Genomic DNA, 11,310 nt, shown 5'->3' on the forward strand with positions numbered 1-11,310 from the left:
CTGTGTGTTTCTTTGTCTTCTCATTTTGCTTAACTTATTGTGTTTGGGGTTTCCTTTTTGCAGGCTACAGATTTCCAGTTCCCGTTGTTATTTTTATCTGCCCCCAGTGGCTAAAGTTGATTCAATGGATTGTTTAGGCTTCCTGATGTAGGGGACTAGTGCCTGTGTTCTTGTGGATGAGGCTGGATGTTGTCTTTCTGGTTGGCAGGTCCACATCTGTTGGTGTGTTTTGAGGTGTCTGTGGCCTTATTATGATTTTAGGCACCCTGTCAATAATGGATTGGGTTGTGTTCCTGTCTTGCTACTTGTTTGGCATAGGGTGCCCTGCACTGTAACTTGCTGGTCTTTGAGTGGAGCTGAGTGTTGGCGTTCAGATGGAAGTCTCTGGGAAATTTTCACTGTTTGATATTATGTGGAGTTGGGAGGTCTCTTCTAGACTAATGTCCTGAACTTGGCTGTCCCACTTCAGAGGTACAGCCCTGATGCCTGACTGGTGTACCAAGAGCTTGTCATCCACACAGCTCAGAATAAAATGGAGAAAAAAAAGTAAGTAAGAAAGAAGATATAATATATATAATAAAGTTATTAAAATAAAAAATAATTATTAAAAATATTTTTCAAAAATAATTTTAAAAAGAAAGAAGAGAGTAACTAAACCAAAACACAAATCCACCAATGATAACAAGTGCCCAAACTATACAAAAACAAAAAACAAAAAGAACGGACCGACAGAAACCTAAGAAAAATGCTAATAGCAAAGCTATACAGACAAAATCACAGACAGAAGCATACACATACACACTCACAAAAAGAGAAAAAGGGGAAAATATATAGATATTGCTCCCAAGTTCACCTCCTCCATTTCGGATGATTCATTGTCTATTCATGTATTCCAGAGATGCAGGGTACGTCAGTTTGATTGTGGAGATGTAATCCATTGCTTCTGAGGTTTCTGGGAGAAATTTCCCTTGCTCTTCTTTGTTCGCACAGCTCCTTGAGTTAAGCTTTGGATTTGGCCGTGCCTCTGCATGTAGGTCACCTGAGGGCATCTGTTATTCTTTCAGAGAGGATGGGGCTAAAGGAGCAGCTGATTTGGGGGCTCTGGCTCACTCAGGCCCAGGGGATATGGAGTGTGGGGCAAGCCTGGGGCAGAATAGGTGGGCATGACGTTGCAACAACCTGAGGCATGCCGTGTGCACTCCCTGGGAAGTTGTCCCTGGATCACGGGGCCTTGGAAGTGGTGGGCTGCACAGGCTCCCTGGAAGGGAGGTGTGGATAGTGACCTGTGCTTGCACACAGGTTTCTTGGTGGCTGCAGCAGTAACCTTAGCATCTCAGGCCCATCTCTGTGGTCTGCGCTGATAGCTGTGGCTTGTGCCCATCTCTGGAGATCCCTTAAGCTGGGCTCTTAATCTCCTCTCCTGGCGCACCAGGAAACAAAGAGGCAAGACGTACTCTCTTGCCTCCTTGGCAGCTCAGACATTTCCCAGACTCCCTCCCGGCTAGCTGTGTTGCACTATCCCCCTTCAGGCTGTGTTCATACACCTAAAACCAGTCCTCTCCCTGGGATCCAACCTCTGAAGCTCAAGCCTCAGCTCTCAACCCAAATCCATCCTGGTGGGTGAGCAAACAAGCCTCTCGGTTTGCCGAGTGCTGGTCGGCATCTATCCTCTGTGTTTGAATCTCTCTGCTCTGCCTTCCGCACCCCTGTTTCTTCACTCTCCTCTGTGGCTCTGAAGCTTCCCTGCTTCGCCACCCACAGTCTCTGCTGGTTAAGGGTCTTCCTTGTGTGTGGAAACTTTTCCTCGTTCACAGCTCCCTCCCACTGGGGTAGGACCTGTCCCTATTCTTTTGTCTCTGTTTTTTTCTTTTTTCTTTTGCCCTACCCATGTACCTTGGAAGTTTTTTGTCTTTGGGGAGGTCTGAGATCTTCTACCAGCGTTCAGTATGAGTTCCGTAGGAGTTGTTCCACATGTAGACGTATTTCTGATGTATTTGTTGGCAGGAAGGTGATCTTCACGTCTTACTCTTCTGTCATTTTGTTTTTCCGCACCCCACCCCCGCACCAATTAGCTTAATCTTGTCATGTGGGTGTGCCTCATGATTATCTAAAGGAGTTATTGTCACATTCTTATTATTTCTTCCTCTTGAAAAAGGCATTTTTAATTTATTCTTAAATATTGCCCTATTCAAGCCATTAGACGTGAGAAGCTGGATAGCAAAATTAGGTTTTTGAAATGCCAATTCATGTAAAGCTTAAACATTGATGAAAATAATAAATAGTACAGTGAATTTATGATTTCATAAATGATATATTATGCTGTTGAATTTTCCAGCAAGATAAAGGATTCAGAGCTATTGCCCAGAGATTCTTTTCTGTAACTCATAGTTGGTCATGCAAAGTTATCAACATTCCAGTATCAAGATATTAGAAAATTGATTTAGACGAACAAGAAACAGTTGCATCAAAATGCCTTTAAAAAGTTTATAAAGTGATTATTTTCTCTTCAGAAACATAATCTTTGAGGAAGTACTTCTTGACTAACAACATACAGATTGCCTATAATTAAATCTTACGAACTGATTTTCATTAATAAAGAGGCCTTGTTGAATTATTGGATATTTTAAAATGAGTGCACTTTATTCATTTCAGCAATAGCTTTTAAGCAAATGCCCTAGTGTATTTTCAAGAAGGGATACAAGATAATTTGTGTAGGATAACAGTTTATATATACAGTAGGGCCTTGCTTTAAAATTGAGTAATGAGCAAAATAGGAACTAGAGGAACTCACCTATTGGGGTGAGGGTAAGAGATATTTATATTGAGGGAGTGAAAAGGGTAAGTGATGATGTGTAGTCAAAGTGTCTCACAATCTAGGAAAGCAGACAGCCATGAGGGATCCAAAAGCCATGTTTTCCTCTACCACAAAATAATGCTTGTTATGTTTTCAGTGCCAGTGTGTTTCTTGACAAAGAATGCTATGGCAGAATATACTTGGAAATTGTCCACTGATACTTTAAAGTTCCTCCTTGAATGAGTAAAGCAGTTTTAAAGACATCTTTTCTGCTTTAATTGAGGGAGAAAATATGTTCTCAAGTGTAATGTTCCTGCAGTGTATTATGATAAAAAGAAAACTGGATAGGAAGAATGAAACATGTCTGGAGGCTCTGACAATATTTTGATTCTTTAGATCTTAATTGCCTCATCTTGAAGGTGGTGCACAAAATTGTATCTACATTTATATCTATATCTAACATCCTTTCCAAATGCACCCTTAATATGCTTTAATAATTCTGCAATAAAAAGTTCAGAGACTGTAAAGTGAGCAAATGACCAAATAAGCGTACAACTGCATCAGATATATTTTCCAGAGCACAGTTTTTCAAGTGCAGGTAGATACCCATTAGTGGATCCTGAAATCAACTTAATGTATTCCATCATCATTTATCAGAAAGAAAGAGAATATAATGGAAAATACAAGAATGCATGGCCAGAAGTAAGGACAAATATTGTATCTTGAAACTTTTATTGTGGTAGCCTATCTACTGTATATGTATGTGTGCAATGGGTCTAGAGTAAAATATATTTCTTATTGTCCATAAGTATCAATAATATTTATGAACTATTTAGAGTGTCTATTTTGGCTAAAGGAGAAAAGAGGCCTCTACTCAACAATAGCTGAAACCATGCACCTTCATTTGGGACTTGAACACTTGTGTTGGGACTTGAACTCTTGTGATGGGACTCAAACAGAGGCTAAACCCTGATTGGGAATTGAATTCACAAGGCTGGGACTTGAACCCAGCCAAAACCTACAGTCTTCCAACTGAGATCACACATCTGGTTTCAGGACTTAATTAAGCTCGGGTTCTTGATGTCTCATCCAGGAAGAATTCAGTGAGAGACAAAGCGATAGGTAAGAAGTGAATTTATTCATTCCACAGAAAGAGTGTAGACCATCTCAGAAGGCCAGAGAAGCCTTGGAAGAATCACACTCCACAGACAGAGTTGGGGCCCTCTCAGAATGTGAAAAAGGCACCAGGGTATAGTGTCAGTTTTATAGGGGTGGGTAATTTCATAGGCTAGTGAGTGAGAGGAGTATTCCAGCTATTTCAGGAATTGGGCTACTGCCCACGTTTTGATACTTATGGTCTGTCTTGGAACTGTCATGGCACCTGTGGATGTGTCATTTAGCTTACTGATGTGTTACAGTGAGTGTATACTGAGGCTCAAGGTATAGTGGAAGTCAACTTGTCCACCATCTTTGACCTATTTTGTTCTAATCAGTTTATGTCATGTCCTTGGGCTATGTCATTCTTTCAAGGGTTGTGCCCTGCCCCCTTCCCTCCTGTTTTGGTCGGGTCATGATAATCATGGAATTAATGGCTACATTGTCATTGCTGAAAAACAAATAAATTAAATTTAACAAAAATTCACCAGTTCATCAATAAATTATTAACCAATGTAAACATTAGTATTCTAATAGGTTATAGTAAGTAATTTATTTCTCAGTGACTAATTTAATTATAAAACATAAACAACAAAATGATAGTAAGATAAAGTTTTAGAGGGAAAACAATATATCTAGAGGAAAAAATAATCCCAGATATTTCTCTGGAATAAATTTGTCCAAATTTTAAGCGTATTTCAATAAAAATTGCATTGGAGTAAAAATAAGGAGGCTCTTTACATAACAGGAATGTAAACTAGCTGTAGGATCATTCTTGGCTTGCTCTGGTTAAACAGCTGGCATTAGCAGGGAAGATTTTTTCACTAAGAGATATTCCTGTACATTTTCTGTGACTTAACTTCCTCAACTTTATAATAAAGAAATCCTCTCAGAGGTCTCTATTAGTTATGAAGGTACATGATTATATGAGGTTTTATCCTTAGTTTTTCACAGCTAAAATTATTTGTCACTTTTATTTTGTTTAATTCACATTATTTAGACACTACTAATTTGCATTACTTTTTTTTTTTGGTGTCTCCTCTAAATTTTCTACATTATTTTCAAAACTATAATTTTGTAAAACATTTTTAATGTTTCTGTTGTAGAATTTCCCCATGTAAATGTCCATTATTAGGAGACAAAGAAAACTCTGAAGCAAAGCAACAAACTCAGAAAAAAAATTGGTATATAATAGTTCTTCTCTTCCTTTTTTCATGTGTGTGTGTGTGTGTGTGTGTGTGTGTGTGTGTGTGTGTGTTGATAAAGACTCTCTCTTTGACCAACTTTAGTCAGGTTTCTCTAAGTCCTCTTTTCAGCTAGGCCTTGACCTTGTCCCCTGTCCTTTCTAGGCCTGTACAGGCCATCTGTAGCAAGACTCCTGCTAAGTCAGTGTAGAGAAATTCCCCTACCATTGATATCTAACACCTTGGCCTGGCTTCAGTAAGAATTCTTTTAAGTCTGTTTAGCAAGAATTCTGATGTCTCTTCTTAAATATTTTTTTATCCACCAATGCCTCCTCTCATTTCCCCCTCCTTTGCCCCCACTTTTCCTTGTATTTGGAATTAAGCTCAGTTTATAATGAAGTCTCTTTACTCCTAGTTCCTGAATAAAACGTGTTTTTACTACTTTACTGTCTGGATCTGATTCCTTTAAACAGTGTACATGCTTTAGAAAATGTTCAGAGCAGGGAAGACTCTGTTAAATTTAACAAACCTGTACAAGGCACTAACTGAAAAATGCAAAGAAATAGAATCTGACACAGTAAAAGAGAATTTGTTTACACTTTGACAGTATTTACCTCCCATCTTCACATTAACAAAGGAAGTCCATATGAAAGTATTACCTAATTTGACAGCTTAGGGGAAATTTTTGAAATGCAAGTCAATATTCCTTATAGGTAGCCTTAAGACTAAGGATATTTTACGTAAACAAACTGAAAGCAACATGTTTATTAAGTGGATATCGAGAATTTGGAAAATGTTTTTCATTAATTTTAAAAGAGTGGTCTCCTCTATCTCTTTGTCCCTTGTTGGTTTACTCTCAAGTAGATCACAGAGTTCATAGGCCTGGCCTCATAATAAATAATTGGATTGGTTAGTCAATCAACTAAATTTGAAAGATACCTCAGGTTCATTTAAAGCAAAAATGAAGAGACCCACAACACCTCACTCAAAGCAGATATATGCACCTATTCATTAAAGTGATTTAGAGCCTCATCATCCATTATATGATAGTCAATTATTTAGGTCAAAATCTTGAAGATATCTTTGGACATTTTACCTCTCTTAAGTTCCATGAATTTTTATTTTTACTACCGAAATATCATTCAGATATGTCTAGATTCTTTATCATATTACTCTAGTTCAAAATCTTATGTTTCTCTTGAAAATCTCCTGCAATAGACTCAAAACTGATTTCTCTGTAGCTATTTTCTTTCCCTTGCATTAGAACTTTTACAATGATAATAGAATTATCATTTGAAAAAACATCATGCATATGTCATCAACTATTAGGATAAAAATCATAGCTGTTAACACAACATGATAGTGTACATTGTCTTTCATGTTACCCATCATACCTTGTCAGCCTCAATTTACACCACTATCCAAACAGCTACTCTGTCTAGTCAGACTTACTGAAGTACTTTCCATATATGAGCATACTTTTATCCCATGGCTTAGAATGGCCATCAACTTCTCCTTCATTTTGATATCATACCAACACAGACTTTCCTTGGCTAACATTTAGTCAAGCTCCTCTGACCCCTCCTATAAACTAGTCCTTGACTTTTAGTCTTCCATGTGTTTCTCTGCATTGCCTAGTGTTAGTAAGAATTTTGCTAAGTCAGTTTAGAGGGAATGCCCCACACTTCATATTTGATCAAATTCATCATTCCCCACCATCATCCTCCAGGTGATATCTAATTATCTTGGTCTGCCTTCAGCAAGAATACTATTAAGTATGTTTAACCAGAATCCATGCTAGACAACTAACTGCTGAAAAATCATCAATAGGAAGACACTGGAACTCACCAAAAAGATACCCCAAATCCAGAGACAAAGGAGAAGCCACAATGAGATGGTGGGAGAGGAACAATCACAACAAAATAAAACCCCATAACTGCTAGGTGGGTGACTCAAAAACTGTAGAACACTTATACCACAGAAGTCCACTCACTGGAGTGAAGGTTCTGAGCCCCACATCAGGCTTCCCAAACTGGGAGTCCAGCAATGGGAGCAGGAATTCCTAGAAAATCAGACTTTGAAGCCTAGCGGGATTTGATTTAAGGACTTTGATAGGACTGGTGGAAACAGAGACTCCACTCTTGGAGGGCACACACAAAGTATTGTGCACATCAGGACCCAGGGGAAGGAGTAGTGACCCCACAGGAGACTGAACCAGACTTATCTGTTAGTATTGGAGGGTCTCCTGCAGAGGTGGGAGGTGACTGCTTCTCAACATGAGGACAAGGACACTGGCAGCAGAAGTTCTGGGAAGTACTCCTTTGTGTGAGCCCTCCCAGAGTCTTCCATTAGCCCCACCAAAGAGCCTGGGTAGGCGCCAGTGTTGGGTCATCTCAGGCCAAACAATAAACAGGTAGAGAACTAAGACCCACCGAGCAGCAGACAAGCAGATTACAGTTTTACTGAGTTCTGCTCAACAGAGCAACAGCCAGCTATACCCACCACCAGTCCCTCCCATCAGTAAACATGTGCAAGCTTCCTAGATAGTCTCATCCACCAGAGAGCAGACAGAGGAAGCAAGAAGAACTACAATCCTGCAGCCTGTGGAAGAAACAACACATTCACAGAAAGATAGACAAGATGAAAAGGCAGAGGGCAATGTACCAGATGAAGGAACAAGATAGAACCTCAGAAAAACAACTAAATGAAGTGGAGATAGGCAACCTTCCAGAAAAAGAATTCAGAATAATGATAATGAAGATGATCCAGGACCTGGGAAAAAAGAATGGAGGCAAAGATCGAGAAGATGCAAGAAATGTTTAACAAAGACCTAGAAGAATTAAAGAAACAGAGATGAACAATACAATAAATGAAATGAAAACTACACTAGAAGGAATCAATAGCAGAATAGCTGAGGCAAAAGAACAGATAAGTGACCTGGAAGAAAGAATGGTGGAATTCACTGCTGCAGAACAGAATAAAGATAAAAGAATGAAAAGAAATGAAGACAGACTAAGAGACCTCTGGGACAACATTAAATGCAACAACATTCACATTATAGGGGTCCCAGAAGGAGAAGAGAGAGAGAAAGGACCTGAGAAAATATTTGAAGAGATTATAGTTGAAAACTTCTCAAACATGGGAAAGGAAATAGCCACCCAAGTCCAGGAAGTGCAGAGAGTCCCATACAGGATAAACCCAAGGAGAAACACACTGAGATACATAGTAATCAAATTGGCAAAAATGAAAGACACAGAAAAATTATTGAAAGCAACAAGGGAAAACTGATAAATAATGTAGAAGGGAACTCCCATAAGGTTAACAGCTGATTTCTCAGGAGAAACTCTACAAGCCAGAAGGGAGTGGCATGACATATTTAAAGTGTTGAAAGGGAAGAACCTACTACCAAGATTACTCTACCAGCAAGGATCTCATTCAGATTTGATGGAGAAATCAAAAGCTTTACAGACAAACAAAAGCTCAGAGAATTCAGCACCACCAAACCAGCTCTACAACAAATGCTAAATGAACCTTCTCTAAGTGGGAAACACAAGAAAATAAAAGGACCTACAAAAACAACCCCAAAACAATTAAGAAAATGGTCATAGGGACATACATATCGATAATGACCTTTAAAGTGAATGGATTAAATGCTCCAACCAAGACACAGCCTTGCTGAATGGATACAAAAACAAGACCCATCTATATGCTGTCTACAAAAGACTCATTTCAGACCTAGGGACACATATAGACTGAAAGTGAAGAGATGGAAAAAGATATCGCATGCCAATGGAAATCAAAAGAAAGGTGTAGTAGCAATACTCATACAGATAAAATAAACTTTAAAATAAAGAATGTTACAAGAGGCAAGGAAGGATACTACATAATGATCAAGGGATCAATCCAAGAAGAAGCTATAAGAATTAGAAATATATGTGCATCCAACATAGGAGCACAACCATACATAAGGCAACTGTTAACAGCTATAAAAGAGGAAATTGACAGTAACACAGTAATAGTGGGGGACTTTAACACCTCACTTACACCAATGGACAGATCATCCAAAATGAAAATTAATAAGGAAACACAAGCTTTAAAAGACACAATAGACCAGATAGATTTAATTGATATTTATAGGACATTCCATCTAAAAACAGCAGATTAAACTTTCTTCTCAAGTGTGCATGGAATATTCTGCATGATAGATCACAACTTGGGCCACAAATCAAGCCTCAGTAAATTTAAGAAAATTGAAATCATATCAAGCATCTTTTCTGATCACCATGATGAGATTAGAAATCAATTACAGGGAAAAAGAATGCAAAAGACACAAACCTATGGAGGCTGAACAATACGTTACTAAATAACCAAGAGATCACTGAAGAAATCAAAGATGAAAAAAAGAAACAAAAAAAAACCTAGAGACAAACGACAATGAAAACACGATGATCCAAAGCCTATGGGATGCAGCAAAAGAAGTTCTAAGAAGGAAGTTTATAGCAATACAAGTCTACCTAAAGAAACAAGAAAAATCTCAAATAAACAATCTAACCTTACACCTAAAGGAACTAGAGAAAGAAGAACAAACAAAACCCAAAGTTAGAAGAAGGAAAGTAATAATAAAGATCAGAGCAGAAATAAATGAAATAGAAACAAAGGAAACAATAGCAAAGATCAATAAAACTAAAAGGTTCTTTGAGAAGATAAACAAAATTCATAAACCATTGGCCAGACTCATCAAGAAAAAGAGGGAGAGGACTCAAATCAATAAAATATGAAATGAAAAAGGAGAAGTTCCAACAGACACTGTAGAAATACAAAGCATCCTAAGAGACTACAAGCAACTCTATGCCAATAAAATGGAAAAGCTGGAAGAAATGGACAAATTTTTAGAAACGTATAACCTGCCAAGACGGAACCAGGAAGAAATAGAAAATATGAACAGACGAATCACACATAATGAAATTGAAACTGTGATTAAAAATCTTCCAACAAACAAAAGTCCAGGACCAGATGACTTCACAGGTGAATTCTATCAAACGTTTAGAGAAGAGCTAATACCCATCCTTCTCAAACTCTTCCAAAAAATTTCACAGGAAGGAATACCCCCAAACTCATTCTATGAGGCCACCATAACCCTGATACCAAAACCAGACAAAGATACTACAAAAATAAATAAATAAATAAATACAGACCAATATCACTGATGAATAGAGATGCAAAAATCCTCAACAAAATACCAGCAAACAGAATTCGACAACACATTGAAAGGATCATACACCATGATCAAGTGGGATTTATTCCGTGGATGCAAGGATTTTCAATATACGTAAATCAATCAATGTGATACACTATAGTAACAAATTGAAGAAGAAAAACCATACGATCATCTCAATAGATGCAGAAAAAGCTTTTGACAAAATTCAACACCCATTTATGATAAAAACTCTCCAGAAAGTGGGCACAGATGGAACCTACCTCAACATAATAAAGGTCATGTATGACAAACTCACAGCAAACATCATTCTCAATGGTGAAAAACTGAAAGCATTTCCTCTAAGATCAGGAACAAGACAAGGATGTCCACTCTCATCACTGTTATTCAACATTGTTTTGGAAGTCCTGGCCATGGCAATCAGAGAAGAAAAATAAATAAAAGGAATACAAATTGGAAAACAAGAAGTAACACTGTCATTGTTTGCAGCTGACATGATACTTTACATAGAGAATCTTAAAGATGCCACATAAAAACTACTAGAGTTAATCAATGAATTTAGTAAAGTAGCAGGATACAAAATTAATGCCCAGAAATCTCTTGCATTCCTATACACTAATGATGAAAAATCTGAAAGAGATATTAAGGAAACTCTCCTATTTACCATAGAAACAAAAAGTTTAAAATACTCAGGATTAAACCTACCTAGGGAGAAAAAAGACCTGTGTGCAGAAAACTATAAGACACTGATGAAAGAAATTAAAGATGATACAAACAGATGGAGAGATATACCATGTTCTTGGATTGGAAGAATCAATTCTGTGAAAATGACTATACTACCCAAAGCAATCTGCAGATTTAATGTAATCCCTATCAAATTACCAATAGCATTTTTTACAGAACTAGAAGAAAATATTTTAAAATTTGTATGGAGACACAAAGGACCCCAAATAGCCAAAGCA

This window comes from Lipotes vexillifer, unplaced genomic scaffold (assembly GCF_000442215.2).
Source record: "Lipotes vexillifer unplaced genomic scaffold, Lipotes_vexillifer_v1.1 scaffold235, whole genome shotgun sequence".
NCBI classification, from domain to species: domain Eukaryota; kingdom Metazoa; phylum Chordata; class Mammalia; order Artiodactyla; family Lipotidae; genus Lipotes; species Lipotes vexillifer.